We start from the raw sequence: 17,915 nt of genomic DNA on the forward strand, positions 1-17,915 counted from the left end.
AGCAGAGACTCAGAGGCCCGGTACCGGGTACCCCTCGGCCCTGCGGCAGTGGGGGCGCTACAACTTGGCGTCACGAACAGGATCTACTTAAGCCTGAAGAATCGGGTCATGTGTGCCTTGGAACTGTGATTTATTATACTTGGACTGTGATTTACTGCAAAGACTGTGTATCGCCACTTGCCGCCAGAAGTTCCCGCCAAAACCGCCGCCATTACAGCGCTAAGAGGAGCGAAGGAGAAGAAGAAGGGCGTGGAGTGGGCGTGAACAAGCTGAAGAGCGCGAAAGACAATGGCCGCCCAGTCTAAATATTTCGGCCCCTGGAGGACGTGTCCGTCAGCAGCCGAGATCCGCCTACTGATCCTCAATGGTGGGCAGAGACAGAGAAAACGAAACCGCCCACGAAGGAGAGAGCGGGAAAAGGACCAGGAAGAAGAACTCAGCGACATGGAGGACGCCATGGCCAGCCACCCGGAGCCGGAGCGTGGGGTAGGAGCAGAGGACTCCCCCAGCTACCCGGAGGGGCACCGCAACCAGGCCTCCACCGCTGATATTGACTTCCTGCAGGCCGGAGTGGATGAGCTCGGCGACCAACTCCTGCAGACGCAGCTGAGCACTGAGGCCGGGTGGAAGAAGACCATCATCGGGAGCCTCACCAGACATCTGTCGGCAGCCTCATCTGGTCCGGAGCAAGAAAGAAGTTCCAGCGCTCCGAAGCCAGAAAGCAAGGCCCTACCGGAAAGCGAGGTGCTGCAAACTGAGATGACAACGCCGCAGCGCAAGGCCCTGCAGCTAGCGTTCCAGACCCCAGCAGAGACGGAGCAGATCGGCACCGGAGGGACTGCATCTGAAGCAGGTATGAAGGACGACCCTGCCCTGATGACTGACACCACTCCCGCGACTACTAGTGCCATAGCTTCTGACTCCGTTCCAGTGACTGATCTTGCAGCAGCCGCTACCTCTGCTGCAGCAAATGCCCCTACTCAAGCTGCGCAGACCTCCATCGCTGTGCATGATCTAACTGTACATGAAAGACGGACTAACGGCGTTTGTCCAGCACTGGGTGCAACCCTGGACTTCACCCTTCCCGGGCCAAGAGGGGTTAAGTGCCAGGTGCAGCCCTGGAAGCCGTCCAACTAAACCTCGGAAACCTGAAACTGTACACAGTTAACTGTTTGTTTCCCTGCTTTTTGCTGCTTTAAACCCGACTGGGGTTAACTCTTAAAGGGATCCCTTTGTTTACCTGGGATCCCTTCTTCTGCTTTTTGTTTTGTTTGTTTTCTACATTTGCACAAGTTATCAAAGAACTGCTGAATCATGAACAATGCATGATACAAACTTCTTGTATATAGTTGGCACCTTCTTAAAGGTGTTCTCTACTGGTTTTACATAAAAGAACAGGACTCTTTGCGAAGATACGGTTCTTGGAACCTGCACTGGAGTCCTTGCTGCATACGGACTTGCAGCTTGAGAAGTTGCACTACCTCATAGAGACTTGGTCCCCTCTTAAAGGGGATGTTCGCATCCTGCACTTATGAACAGTGTTGCCTTAAGATGGTTGAATGGCAATAATGTCCTGAAAAGAAAGTATTGATGATGTTGATATGTGAAAGTTAAATGTAACCAATTAGTTGATTGTAGGAAATGTTCAATAATGTTAACAGAAGAATGAGAACAGGAAGTGAACCCGTAGGGGGTTAGTGGTGAGTCCTCTTAGGAGCCATATAGAGATGGCTCAGTGATCTCAAACTGAAAGAAAAACATGTTCTATACTGTGTATAGTAGTGGAAGGACAGTAGGCTCGGGCATAAAGGAGCGGTCCTGTAACAGAAAGGAGAGGCAGTAGGTCTGGAGCGGTTAGGACAGGCGGTCCTGCAGACGTAAAGTAGGAGAATGTAGCACAGTTGCTTAAGCCTTATAATGTGTTATAAGAAGGTCTTTAGTGGATTCAGAGTGTACATCCTTAAAGGCAATGTTAAATTAATGTTTAAAAATTTTGCACTTAGTAGAATACCCGGTTGGGTAAGAAAAGTTATTTATAGTAAGTTATTAAAAAGTATTTTACCATGTTTGTAACGTTCAAGTGTCCTCACCTTCCATAAAGGGAAGCTCTGTTCAAATATGCTTATTGTTATTGCACTCACAAAAATTGTATGTCTTTTTGCTGACATGTATTGTTGTTTTCTTCCCAGTCCAGGAGTACTGGATTTAACCGGGGGGGAGTGCAGCGCCCCAGAGTCCTGGTCGTTGCAGTACTGTGGCTCCGCCATTAAGGGGGGCTATGGTACATTTGATGGCACTGAAGGAGTTCATCTGACCAGGTATCACATACACCAATACATTTCACAGTCGGGCCTCCAGGGGGAGCTAAGGGTACTATTCATTAGGCCACTCCTCACATACTGGTAAAACTGGGGGTCAGGCAGGAAGTGAGAAAGAATGCTGACTGGGTTGGAACCAGGCAACACCTTGTGGCAGAGGGTGTTGCAGGGGAAGATTCGGTAGGGTCCCTGTCAGGGGTGGGATCCTGACAGAGGCCTGGCAAACAGAGAGAAAGCTACGGGACCGCGCCTGCACTTCATAGCGGCGGTGCCCTAAGAAAGGACAAGAAGCGAGATTTATTGTGCTGAGTGAGAAACGAGATCAAAGCAAGAAGGAGAATACCAGTAGGAGTCGTGCTGTAAGACCGAGGCAACATCCTACTGAGGCGTAAACAACCGGCGGCCGGAACGCCGAGGAGGTACAGAGCTCTAAGCCATACTTCAAACCAACGGCAGGACAGTCAGTCACAGGCGGGCTGTCTCACTTAAATCACCTACGCAGACATAGGGGGCAACCTGTGGAGAGGGGCGACTCTAGGGTCCCGGAAGAGCTCCGAGCCTACCCGTCATACGGGTGCGTCCCAACCATAACACCTGGGAGGGACGGAAGATTAGCAGAAGATCATCTAATCGAGTTGTGAGGGAACACGAGAAACAGACACAACAGTTGTGGGGACTATCCCGTAAGCACAGCAGGGGAGGACCACAACACATAGCGCTAGCAGGAAGGCACAGATTTCCACCTGCAAGGAGAACTCTGGAGGTGCCATTGGACCGGCCGGACTTGCGCAGCCTGGTGAACCGTATTCCGGACTGAGGACCCAGAGACCTTCAGTAAAGAGGTAAAGAGACTGCAACCTGGTGTCCTCGTTATTTACTGCACCGCACCACCACCACCATTTACATCTATTACTGTACGCCCCTCAGCAGGGTCACGGACCGGGTCTAGCCACCGTGACAACCCCAGAGCAGAGACTCAGAGGCCCGGTACCGGGTACCCCTCAGCCCTGCGGCAGTGGGGGCGCTACAAGTATACCTGGCTGACTGTTTATTGTATCCTCATTTTACAATTCTTGAATCTTCATTTCTTTCTACTTCTCTCTTTCTTTCCCTTTTGCTTCATCACTATTTTTTTTTTTATTTCAATATTCATGCCATTCCTCTGATTCTGTTTTCTGTCTTCCTTATGTTAATGTCTCCAATATTAATGTCCTTTTTGTTTTTAGGTTCCAGAACGGGATGAGGACCTCATAGAGAATGAGCACCTCATCTCCCTGGTCCATGAGCGAGTCCCGTTGTGGGACACCGGGATCCACTGCACGCCTACAACGTGACGATCCGGCGGCTTTGGAATGAGGTGGCCACAGCGTTGTGGGATGGCTGGGCCAATGCCCCGGCTCGGGTCCGTTCTGCATTTGGTAAGTATAGCAATGCAGTGTGATGCAGTCAAGACCTTGGCCATGCTCACACAACTGTGTATGATGATAGAAAGTCATTACTTTTTCTCAGCACACACAGTTGTGTGACCACGGTCAAAAGACCATTGTCCTAACTATTCTGTTTTGTTTTGTCAACAGTGTCAAAAGTCAAAACACGTTGGCGATCGATGAAGGACCGCTTCAACAAGGACCTGCGCCAAGAGAGCCGGCTCCCAAGTGGTTCTGGAGCAAGGATACGAAAATACAAGTACCACCGCATCCTTGCGTTTTTGAGACCGGTCCTTGCACGAAGAACGTAAGTATATTGGTTAAAAAAAAAAAGAGTTTTGTAATGCTAGCATTTTTTGGTCACTATTTTGAATCAGTATTTGGAATCCAAAACCATGAGTGATTGATACATGCAGAAGTGGGGTACGTGTTTTTTGAATACTTTTCCTCACATAGTTCCACTCCAGGTTTTGACTTACCAATAGTGATGTGAAATACTGAGCAAATACTGACAGTGTGACGGCAGCCTACACAACAGATCTGTAGTCTTCAAGTCAGGTGTCAGAAATAATGAATTCATGATGCAAATGGCTCCTGAATTCATTTTTCCTGACACTTGTCCTGGTGAGTACAGATGTGCCTTGTATGACCTCCATCGTCCAGTCATATTTTCCATCAGTATTTGGAATCCAAAACCATGAGTGATTGATACATGCAGAAGTGGGGTACGTGTTCTTTGAATACTTTTCCTCACATAGTTCCACTCCAGGTTTTGGCTTACCAATAGTGATGTGAAATACTGAGCAAATACTGACAGTGTGACAGCAGCCTACACAACAGATCTGTAGTCATCAAGTCAGGTGTCAGAAATAATGAATTCATGATGCAAATGGCTCCTGAATTCATTTTTCCTGACACTTGTCCTGGTGAGTATAGATGTGGCTTGTATGACCTCCATCGTCCAGTCATATTTTCCATCAGTATTTGGAATCCAAAACCATGAGTGATTGATACATGCAGAAGTGGGGTACGTGTTCTTTGAATACTTTTCCTCACATAGTTCCACTCCAGGTTTTGGCTTACCAATACTGATGTGAAATACAGAGCAAATACTGACAGTGTGACGACAGCCTACACAACAGATCTGTAGTCATCAAGTCAGGTGTCAGAAATAATGAATTCATGAAGCACAAATAAATGGCTCCTGAATTCTTTTTTTCTGACACTTGTCCTGGTGAGTATAGATATGGCTTGTATATAGATATGGCTTGTATCGCCTCCATCGTCTTTTCATATTTTACATCAGTATTTTGAATCCAAAACAAGGAGTGGTTGATGCATGCAGAAGTTGAGCATATGGTTTTGCAGCGCCCCAGAGTCCTGGTCGTTGCAGTACTGTGGCTCCGCCACTAAGGGGAGCTATGGTGCATCTGATGGCACTGAAAGAGTTCATCTGATCAGGTATCACAGACACCAATACATTTCACAGCAGGGCCTCCGGGGGGAGCTAAGGGTTCTATTCACTAGGCCACTCCCCACCATAGTGGGTAAACTGGGGGTCAGGCAGGAAGTTAGATCAGAAAGCTGACTGGGTTGGAACCAGGCAACACCTTGTGGCAGAGGGTGTTGTGGGGGAAGATACAGTAGGGTCTCTGTCAGGGGTGGGATCCTGACAGAGGCTTGGCAACTTGAACGAACGTAACGGGACCGTGCCTGCTCCGGGAAGCGGCGGTGCCCAAGGAAGGATAAGAAGATAGATTGTGCTGAGTGAGAAACGAGATCACGCAAAAGGAGAAATACCAGTAGGAGTCGTGCTGTAAGACCGAAGCAACATCCTACTGAGGCGCACTACCGGTGGCCGGAACGCCGAGGGAGTATCATAACATTCAGCTTCAAGCAATACTCCAAACAGCGGCAGGACAGTCAGTCTAAGGCGGGCTGTCTAACTTTAATCACCTATGCAGTCTTGGTTGGCAACTTGTGGAGAGGGGCGACTCTAGGGTCCCGGAAGAGCTCCGAGCCTACCCGTCAAACGGGTGCCGTCCCAACCAGAACACCAGGGAGGGACGGAGGATTAGCAGAACATCATCTAATCGAGTTGTGAGGGAACTTAAGAAACAGACACAACAGTTGTGGGGACTTTCTGTAAGCACAGCAGGGAAGGACCACAACACATAGCGCTAGAAGGAAGGCACCGATTTCCACCTGTGAAGAGAACTCTGGAGGTGCCATTGGACCGGCCGGACTTGCGCAGCCTGGTGAACCGTGTTCTGGACTGAGGAACCAGAGATCTTCAGTAAAGAGGTAAAGAGACTGCAACCTGGTGTCCTCGTTATTTACTGCACCGCACCACTACAGCCTCATCACCACCATCTACATCATACCTATCACTGTACGCCCCTCGGCAGGGTCACGGACTGGGCCTAGCCACCGTGACAATCCCAGAGCAGAGACTCAGAGGCCCGGTACCGGGTATTCCCCTCGGCCCTGCGGCGGTGGGGGCGCTACAGTTTTATTATACTTTTCTTCCTACTGTTGTACTCCTGGCTTGCAAACTCTGATGTAAAATTCAGTCCAAATAGTGCTAGTGTGACCTCTGCCTTAATATCAGTTTATATTCCTCTGGAGTTATCGTTTTGCAAATGTTTGGTATTAATTTTTTTTTCTTTTTTCACAGCACTTGGAGCTCCACTGTTGCCCCAGGTTCTGGAGCGGTCCTTCATCAGTCAGCCACGGACCCGTCCCAGCCATCCTCCAGCGCTGCAGCAAGTGGGCCTGCCACACAACCTGGAGACCAGGAAGCTGGTCCATCAGGTGTTCCCCTTCCCCAGTCCTCTGCCACTAGCCAATTTTTTATGGGCTTCTCCTGGCAGCGGCAGAGGGCCGTGGACAGGTCACTCATGCCCGAGTTTTTGCACTTGAGCTCGGTCTTCCATGAGGGACTCAAGGCGATGGGTGACCGACTGGATACTGCCATTAGTCATATGAGTACACATATCCAGGAGGTTACCACAGCCCTTGCCCAAGGAAAGCCGACCTCCAGAGGCCAGCACATCATTTTTTTAATCAAATAGAACAGGGCATGTCGGAACACCTTAGTCCCGATCTCCAGATTAGTGTTATGCAGGCCTGCAATCCTGCTTACGTGCAGGCTATGCAGCAGAGTCGGTATTTTCAGCAGACAGTGGGGGTATTTCCACCTGTGCCCACACTGTCACGCTTTACCTCAATGCCGACCTCTGCTGCATACCACTGCACGGCCACCTCCATTCCAAGCACTGCCGGACACCACTATAGCACCACCACCGTGCCGAGTGCAGTAGGACAGCCCACCGCCACCACCATGACAACCGCTGCTCCTGCTTGGACCTCCTCCACTGCCACCACCATGCTGCAGCTGCAGGACCCTGGCCTGGCGTTCCCCGCCACCACAAGAATGCCGCTGCCGGACCCTGCCCTGGCGTTCCCCGCCACCACAAGAATGCCACTGCCGGACCCTGCCCTGGTGTTCCCCGCCACCACAACAATGCCGCTGCTGGACCCTGCCCTGGCGTTCCCCACCACCACAAGAATTCCGCTGCCGGACCCTGCCCTGGCGTTCCCCGCCACCACAAGAATGCCGCTGCCGGACCCTGCCCTGGCGTTACCCGCCACCACAACAACAATGCCGCTGCAAAGGCACACAGACCGTGACAGGTCGGCCACCACGGCCAGGCCGATACCAATGAGCCCAACGAGGCTCACAGGACAGCTGCGCCAACCCAAGAAAGGGAAAGGCAAAACAAAAAAGAAAACAATTGCTATCCCTCCCCCTCACCTCCCAATGTGTCTGTAATGTCTTGTTTGTCTCACCCTTCCAGTGTGTCTCAGCCCTCTCATGTGTCTAGCCCAATCCCCGAATTTCCTGACCCCAGTAGTTTTATAGCACCTTCTCCTGCCACCCCTATGTCGGCGACAGTAAGCCAGACCTCACAACTCGACACAACACAATTTCGTCACTCAACCCCAAGCAGGCGCAGTTATTTATTTATTTATTTTTTTGTGTTTTAAAAAATAAACCTGTATTTTTCCCCTATAAGGTTTGGTTAATTGTGTATTTCGCCGCCGGCAACACACACCGTGTGCCAATAACAAAAAATGCGTCAAACACTTTTTTGGGGGCCACCTCCAACCTCCAGTACTTAGCAGAACACTGAAGCTTTGTGTGTGTTTGGTTTAGAGATATGAGGTTGACCCAAAAAATAACACTTGTATTTTCTCCAAAACCCCTTCTTTCGGTTTACTCTGTGACTTTTTGTCGCACACAGAAGACAAAATGGTGGTAATACACGGCACAACTATACTCAACAGGTCGTGTCTTCACAAAATCATTATTTATGACCCCTGACCTGCTGATTTGAGAAATGTCTAGTATTACCTCCATTTTATCTTCTTTGTACATTACATATATTTCACACAAAGTGAAGGGACGATGTACGTCATACAAGGCATATCTATACTCAGCAGGACAAGTGTCAGAAAAAATTAATTCAGGAGCCATTTATTTGTGCATCATGAATCCATTATTTCTGACACCTGACTTGATGACTATAGATCTGTTGTGTAGGCTGCCGTCACACTGTCAGTATTTGCTCAGTATTTTACAGCACTATTTGTAAGCCAAAACCAGGAGTGGAACTATGTGAGGAAAAGTTCAATAAACACATATGCACCACTTCAGCATTTAACTACCACTGCTGGTTTTGGCTTACAAATACTGATGTTAAGTACTGAACAAATACTGCGAATGCGACGACACCAAACAGCTATCGTCTCTACAGTCTGCGGCAAATAGCTACTGGTGAACCGAGACAGGACGCAATGACGTCAACAACCTAAGCCCAAAAACCCAAAGTGGTTTGTAAAGGAAATAGATAGGAGACATGGTGAAGAAAATAAAACACAATTATTTTATTAGAAAAAACATTATTAACATTTAAAACATAACTTTACAGAGCCGAAGCCAGCAGGAAATTTTTACACCATATTGTCCTGCCATGACACACGTCCGATGTCAGAATCAAAAAAGGCAGCAAATTGGTTCCGCATGTGGCCTACTTCAACTGTTGACCGCAGCGAGTGATGACGGTAATCAGGCAAAGGGTTTGCAACAGGTTCATCAAGTTTTATGGTTGGTCGCTCCTTAGCCAGAATGAAATTGTGGAGAACCACACAGGCTTTTACCACCTCATCCACTGTCCCATTTTTAGATTTAAGGCAGTAGGTAGAATGCGCCATTTGGACACCATAATCCCAAAGGCACACTCTACTGTTCTGCGGGTCCTGGTTAGTCTGTAGTTATAGATCCATTTTGTGCGGTTCCAGTCCCGACTTGAATAGGGCTTCAGGAGATTTTCACTCATCTGAAAGGCCCCATCCCCAACCATTACAAATGGCAGCGGTGGGCCTTGAGTGTTGGGGAGAGGTCGTGGCTGTGGAAAATTAAAATTTTTGCCATAAACACGTCGGCCCATATCCCAGTTTTTAAAAGTCTGTGAATCGTTGCCATGGCCAAAAGCACCAATGTCCACGGCAATGAAGCGACAGTCCGCATGGGCTATTGCCATGAGAACTACTGAAAAATATTTCTTGTAGTTGAAGAACTGTGATCCTGTTCTGGCTGGTTTGATAATCCGGATGTGCTTCCCATCCACCGCACCCAAACAGTTGGGGAAATCACACACAGTCCAAAATTTATCAGCAATTTTTCTTCACGGAGAATGTTCCACAAAGCCCGGCAGGTGTCAAAAACTATTCCGGACAGGGTGGAAATTCCAAGGCGGTACTGGAAATGGAGGGATGACAAGCTCTCTCCAGTTGCAAGAAATCTGTAAGAAAGAAAAAATAATTTACAAAAATGCAAAGAATACATGTCAGACCAGCAATAATTATGACTAGCATTTGTTTAGAATTATTACGTACCTTAAGGTAACCAGGAGACGTTCCTCTGGTGGAATCGCTCTACGGAGCTGTGTGTCCTGTCTCCGGATGGCTCCTTGGACGCGAGCAAGCAAATCCCGGAAAGAGTCTTGTGACATCCTGGTATATTCCGGGAATTTTTCCGGGTTCTCATTGAGCTCGACATACAGGGTGTGATATGCACCACGGCTCTCCCGCAGTTCTACAATGGGGTGTTGCCAAAAACGCCTACGCCGTGTCCTTCTCTGTCTTTCACGGTTTCGGTGTTGCTCCCAAGCAAACGCACACACCAGAAAAATCTTGATGCTTAGATCCAGGTTGAAGTAAAAGCTATCCATGTGAAGATCATATCACAGGATACAGGAGCAAAATCTGAAGATTTCAGAAGTCCTAGGGTCTATATATAGATATCCCATAATACACGCCCTCTGTAGTCCCATTGGCTGTTTCTTGTGATCTAGATTTTTCTCCTGTACATTTTTTCAACATGCGCAAAAAAAACGCAAACGCATGAAAAACGCGTAAAAAAGCATGTAAACGCAGCGTTTTAATGCCGCATGCGTTAACCGCATGCGGTTTTAAAACGCTGCGTTTACACGCGTTTTCTTGCGTTTTTCTTGTCCTTGCGTTTGCGGATTAAACGCTGCAGATTAAAACGCAAATGTGAAAGTAGCCTTACACATATCATCAATGGATTTGATTCCACTTCATCCTCACTGCTGGAACTAATACCAGACAATCCCCAAACAAGTACCTTCTACATGTTGCCTAAAATACATAAAGAAGGTAATCCTGGGAGACCTATCATCTCTGGTATTGGGACTTTAACTGAGAATATCTCAGGTTGGGTGGAGAACATTCTGAAACCCTTGGTGAGGCGCACACCCAGCTATATCCAGGACACCACGGATATTCTTTGCAAATTGTCAGCGCTGGGCCCACTTCCATAGAACACGCTACTAGCCACCATGGATGTAGAATCTCTCTATTCCAACATTCCTCATGAGGATGGAATTGGTGCATGTAAATATTTCATTCAAAAGAACAATCTAGCCACAGAACCAACACTGCAATTTATCAGGTTTGTGCTCCATCACGATTATTTTTCTTTTGGGAACAATTTATACCAACAGTGTATGGGCAGCAAAATGTCCCCACAATATGCTAATTTATTTATGGCAAAACTAGAGGAAGAATTTTTGTCATCTTGTTCTGTTAAACCTTTTGCATACTTCCGCTACATTGATGATCTGCTAATAATATGGACAGGCTCAAAAGATGATCTACTCACCTTCCACAATAACTTCAACAAGTTCCACCCAACCATCAAGTTCACCCTCAACGTTTCAAAGATCCAAATACATTTTCTGGACATGACCATACACATCAAGGACAATGCCATACAGACATCCATTTACCACAAGCCCATCGGACGTCCGGCTTATCTTAGATGGAACAGCTTTCATCCAAGACACACAAAAAAATCCATCATCTACAGTCAAGCTCTGAGATATATTCGGATCTGTTCAGACAGCAAAGACAGGGAACTACAGCTGCGATCACTGAGGAATACATTCCTATAACAAGGATACCATCCACTGATAACACTGGTCAACAGCATTTTTGGTGCCAAAGATATTTCATCGAATTTAGGGTATTTTTGGGGTGCTGATTCTGAATATGTCATCAGTTTTGCCAGATTGGCTCAAGTTTTTGAGATTTTTGGTATCTTATTTATAGCACTTGTTGGTAAATGCGACGCATCATCTCATTAATTTCTTTGGATTAGTACTTGAACTGAGCAGTTCTCAATATAGTTTTGTGTTAATTAGTGTTCTAAAAGTTTGTTCATAGCTTGATTTTTGCACTAACTTTATGTTGTTGTCTGTTTTCCAGTGAAAAGCATGAACTCATCAAGAAGAAGTTGTCTTAACGATCCAGACTCATTCTGTTACATTTGTGGTGAATACACACTGCCAAAACATAGAAGAAACATAACAGACTTCGTAAAAAAAGTGTATTTTGCCTATTTTGGGGTTATGCTTGGGGACCAAGACAAGTTTTGGGCACCACACATAGTGTGCAAAGCATGTATCGAATTATTACGAAAATGGAGCAAAGGACAAAGAAAAAGCTTCAAATTTGGTGTTCCAATGGTGTGGAGAGAGCCAAAAAATCATCATGATGACTGTTATTTATGGTAAACACAGGTACAGGCACATCTTCACAATGAGGGACAGGCCTTCTTGCAGATTCCATGTTACTCCCATTTTCGTTTCTTATGCTTATTGAATCCTTGCACTTGCACTGCACAGAAATAACAGTCATCATGATGATTTTTTGGCTCTCTCCACACCATTGGAACACCAAATTTGAAGCTTTTTCTTTGTCCTTTGCTCCATTTTCGTAATAATTCGATACATGCTTTGCACACTATGTGTGGTGCCCAAAACTTGTCTTGGTCCCCAAGCATAACCCCAAAATAGGCAAAATACACTTTTTTTACGAAGTCTGTTATGTTTCTTCTATGTTTTGGCAGTGTGTATTCACCACAAATGTAACAGAATGAGTCTGGATCGTTAAGACAACTTCTTCTTGATGAGTTCATGCTTTTCACTGGAAAACAGACAACAACATAAAGTTAGTGCAAAAATCAAGCTATGAACAAACTTTTAGAACACTAATTAACACAAAACTATATTGAGAACTGCTCAGTTCAAGTACTAATCCAAAGAAATTAATGAGATGATGCGTCGCATTTACCAACAAGTGCTATAAATAAGATACCAAAAATGTCAAAAACTTGAGCCAATCTGGCAAAACTGATGACATATTCAGAATCAGCACCCCAAAAATACCCCAAATTCATTAAAATATTTTGGACACCAGAAAAAAAATTTCTTTTTGTTGACCTGTGTAATAGATGAGCAGATCCACAGAGCTACAAGGATCCCAAGAAACAGCCTCCTGGATTACAACCTGAGAGAGGATAACAACAGGGTACCCCTTGTGGTCACATACAACCCCCACATGAGCATCCTAAGGAAAATTGGTGCTGATCTCCAACCCATATTCCATAGAGATCACAAATTGAAAGACATTCCCAGAACTACCACTTCTCTCCTATAAACAGCCCCCTAACTTAAAGGGAACCTGTCACCTGAATTTGGTGGGATCGGTTTTGGGTCATATGGGCGGGGTTTTCAGGTGTTTGATTCACCCTTTCCTTACCCGCTGGCTGCATGCTGGCCGCAATATTGGATTGAAGTTCATTCTCTGTCCTCTGGAGTACACGCCCGCGCAAGGCAATATTGCCTTGCGCTGGCGTGTGCTACGGAGGACACATCATGAACTTCAATCCAATATTGCGGCCAGCATGCAGCCAGCGGGTAAGGAAAGGGTGAATCAAACACCCGAAAACCCCGCCCATATGACCCAAAACTGGTCCCGCCAAATTCAGGTGACAGGTTCCCTTTAAGGAATCTGCTTGTCAGAAGTGTCCTCTCATCACCATCAGTGACTGTCACATTCCCCTGAAACAATAAAAAATGCAAAACGTGTACCCACATATTACCAACAGATATAGTCTGTGTACCAAACACAAATCAGGACTATAAGGTCATGGGTTCCTTTTCTTGTACATCCTCCAATGTGGTGTACATGATACAATGTACGAGGTGCCCTGGAAGTATCTATATTGGGGAAACTATGCAAAGACTACAAACTAGGATGAATTTACACAGGCACACAATCAGGAATGAAATGGACACACCGGTGGGAAAACATTTCTCTGGACCTGGACACAGCATGACAGACTTAAAAGTCTTAGGGTATGTGCACACGTCAGGATTTCTTGCAGAAATTTCCTGAAGAAAACCGGAAATTTTCTGCAGGAAATCCGCATTTTTTTTTTTGCGTTTTTTCCCCGTTTTTTTCGCGTTTTTTTTTAGCATTTTGCAAGCGAAATTAGCTTGCAGAATGCAAAAGTTTTCCAAGCGATCTGTAGCATCGCTTGGAAAACTGACTGACAGGTTGGTCACACTTGTCAAACATAGTGTTTGACAAGTGTGACCAACTTTTCACTATAGATGCAGCCTATGCAGCATCAATAGTAAAAGATAGAATGTTTAAAAGTAATAAAAAAAATGGTTATACTCACCTGCAGACAGCCGATCTCCTCAGCGGCGTCCGTTCCTATAGATGATGTGTGTGTGCAGGACCTTCGATGACATCGCGGTCACGTGAGCGGTCACATGACCGGTCTTGCGACCAATCACAAACCGCGACGTCATCGCAGGTCCTTCACCACACACCAGCTATAGGAACCGAAGTCGCAGCATGCACCTGAGAGGCGGGAAGACTCCGGGGGCCATCGAAGGTGAGTATATGACTATTTTTTATTTTAATTCTTTTTTTTTGACCAATTATATGGTGCCCAGTCCGTGGAGGAGAGTCTCCTCTCCTCCACCCTGGGTACCAACCGCACATAATCTGCTTACTTCCAGCATGGTGTGCACAGCCCCGTGCGGGAAGTAAGCAGATCAATGCATTCCTAGGTGTGCGGAACCCCGCAATTCCGCAAATTTAATGAACATGTTGCTTTTTTTTCCGCGATGCGATTTTTTTGCGGAAAAAAATGCAACATTTGCACAAAAAAGGCAGAATACTCTGAAAATAATGGGAGGCATATGTTAGCGTTTTTTTCGTGTTTTTATCGCGTTTTTATAGCGAAAAATACTGAACGTGTGCACATGGCCTAAATACTAAAAGGTGATTTTAAGGACCACAGGGAAAGAAAAATTTGGGAATACAAACTAATGAATATGTGTAATTCGTTGACACTAGGTCTCAATTTAACATTTGGATTTATGAGTCACTACATGGATACAATTCACACCTCCACCAGATGGACTCCAGATAACTAAAGCACCCGTCACACTTAGCGAGATCGCTAGCGAGATCGGTGCTGAGTCACAAGTTTTGTGACGCAACAGCGACCTCAGTAGCGATCTCGCTATGTTTGACACGTAGCAGCGACCAGGCCCCTGCTGTGAGATCGCTGGTCGTGTCGGAATGGCCTGGACCTTTTTTTGATCGTTGAGGTCCCGCTGACATTGCTGAATCGGTGTGTGTGACACGGATTCAGCGATGTCTTCACTGGTAACCAGGGTAAACATCGGGTTACTAAGCGCAGGGCCGCGCTTAGTAACCCGATGTTTACCCTGGTTACCATCGTAAAAGTAAAAAAAAAAAAACAGTACATACTCACATTCCGGTGTCCGTCAGGTCCCTTGCCGTCTGCTTCCCGCACTGACTGACTGCCGGCCGTAAAGTGAAAGTACAGCACAGCAATGACGTCACCGCTCTGCTGTTAGGGCCGGCGCTCAGTCAGTGCAGGAAGCGGACGCCGGGGGACGCGAAGGTGAGTATGTACTGTTTGTTATTTTACATTTTACACTGCTAACCAGGGTAAGCATCGGGTTACTAAGCGCAGCCCTGCGCTTAGCAACCCGATGTTTACCCTGGTTACCCGGGGACCTCGGCATCGTTGGTCGCTGGAGAGCGGTCTGTGTGACAGCTCTCCAGCGACCACACAGCGACTAAACAGCGACGCTGCAGCGATCGGCATCGTTGTCTGTATCGCTGCAGCGTCGCTAAGAGTGACGGGGCCTTAAGAACATTTTTCCCACTGCCTCACCATTTGTAAGAAAATGCCTAATTGAATTACCTTGGCTTATCTATAGACTCATCACACTTCCCACCCCCTAACAAATGTCCTGCTTAAGTATTCTTTAAATGTTGTGGTTTTCTTATTAATCTATTTGTAATCTAGCCTGAAGAAGGAGCCACTGTGCTCTGAAAGCTTGCAAACATAGTATTTTCTGGTTAGCCAATAAAGTTATCACTCCTAGAATACTTCTGTCATCATTGGGCAGAAAAGTATTCACATCGATTTTTCTGGCTAACACGGTACCACAATACAATTTGTTATTGTACATCTGCAAATATTGAAATTCTGCTCTGTATGCCCCCTACAAGGACATTAATAAATATGACCTCTGTCCCAGTCTGACATCACTGACAGCATGAAACCGGTTTTGCTCAAGAATATCCTGGTATTTCTTACCATCCATCTTCCCATCGACTTGGACCATTTTCCCCATCCCTGTCGAAAAACATCCTAAGAGCCTGATGCTGCCACCACCATTTTTCACTGTGGGGATGGTGTTCTTGGGGTGATGACCTGTGTTTGGCGCTCAAAAAGTTCAATTTTGGTCTCGTCTGACCAAAGCATCTTCCTCCATACATTTGGGGAGTCTCCCACATGTCTTTTGAGAAACTCAAAATGAGCCTTACAATTATTGTGTAAGTAAAGACTTTTCTCTGACCACTCTTCCATAAAGGCCACTTCTAAGGAGTGTACGGCTTATCTTATGGACAGAACTCTGCTTGGGAACTCTGCAGCTTTTTAAGGGTTACCTCTGTACTGCCTCTCTGATTAATGCCCTCTTTACCCAGGCTGATAGTTTTGAGGGGTGACCCTCTCTTGGCAGGTTTGTTGTGGTACCACGTTCTTTCAATTTGATGATGATGGATTTGATAGTGCTCTGGGGAATCATCAGAGATTGGGATATTTTGTTATAACCCTACCCTGACCTGTACTTCTCAACAACTCTGTTCCTGACTTGTTAGGAGATCTCCTTGGTCTTCATGGTGGTGTTTGGAGATCTCCTTGGTCTTCGTGGTGGTGTTTTGAGATCTCCTGGTTCTTCATGGTGTTGTTTGGAGATCTCCTGGTTCTTCGTAGTGGTGTTTGGAGATCTCCTTGGTCTTCGTGCTGTTGTTTGGAGATCTCCTTGGTCTTCGTGGTGTTTGGAGATCTCCTGGGTCTTCGTGGTGTTGTTTGGAGATCTCCTGGGTCTTCGTGGTGGTGTTTGGAGATCTCCTTGGTCTTCATGGTGGTGTTTGGAGATCTCCTTGGCCTTCGTGGTGTTTGGAGATCACCTTGGTCTTCGTGGTGTTGCAGCGTAAAGTGTATATATTGACAGACATGTGACACTTAAATTGCACACAGGCGAACGTCCTGACACTAATCATGGGACTTATGAAGGGAATTGTTTGCACCAGAAATTTTTAAGGGCTTCATAGCAAAAGAGGGTGAATACATATGCACATGCCACATTTTAGTTATTTTATCCCATAAATCTTATTTTTGCCTACATTTTTTTCACTTCAATAACTTAGACTATTTAGTAATGATGCATCAAAAACAAATCGAATTACAAAAATGTTGGAACACAGGTTGTAATGTAACAAAATAGGTAAAAAAAAACCAAAGGGGGTAAATACTTTTACAAGTCACTGTAACTATCCCATTTACTATAAAGTTATAAACACTCCGCTTGCCTCCTTCAGCACCAGGTGGCAGCAGATCTCTACTTTTACAATCTAAGCTTAGCGCTTTGTGTTCTTCTAATTAGGACTGGTAACAAGTTCCTGAAACTCTGCATTTCATGGAAAAGAAAGGGATGTGTGTGATCATTAACCCACTTCGCACATCTTTGGGGACCATTCTTTTCAACAACTCCAATGCAATTCGTTGAACAGAGGGACGGGCTCCTCACTGAGATGATCCTCCTAATTAGGGATTTGCAAGCTCTGCTGCTACATCTGATTGGTGTGTTACATGACTGCGGGGACACATCCTCATCCCTTTCACGTCTTTCTTTATGGATTACTAATATATCAGCATTTTGCTTATTAAACATTTGCCCAGAATGAGGATTGGTCCTCCTTAGGTCAGTGCAGATTATTCCGTGACTGTGATGATTTCATCATAAACTATCATCTCTTCCAGATGAAAGAAAATTATTCACAGCTCAGTGCCATCTAATGGCGCGTGAAAACAACCAGCTAATAGATTGGCAGAGCGTCTGCGGCAGATTGCTTACCAATCGATGGCCCGCTGTTATAGCTGTACATGAGTGCTTTTCTTAATAGGGGGTCCTAACACAGTAATCTGTGTCCACCTACAAGACGTGCTTGTACATCTATCAGCCATTACATTAAAGTAACAGTTCCCAATACAGTCCTGGATTCGTGGAGCAGTCCCGGAAAGTCAGTGTCATGTTCTGCTTTAAACCGTATCAATGTCTTTACAATACAGATGAATATAAGGGTGGAGCACCACCATCCACCTGTGCAATCAGAA

The sequence above is a fragment of the Ranitomeya variabilis genome, chromosome 2, assembly GCF_051348905.1.
Source record: "Ranitomeya variabilis isolate aRanVar5 chromosome 2, aRanVar5.hap1, whole genome shotgun sequence".
Classification (NCBI taxonomy): Eukaryota; Metazoa; Chordata; class Amphibia; order Anura; family Dendrobatidae; genus Ranitomeya; species Ranitomeya variabilis.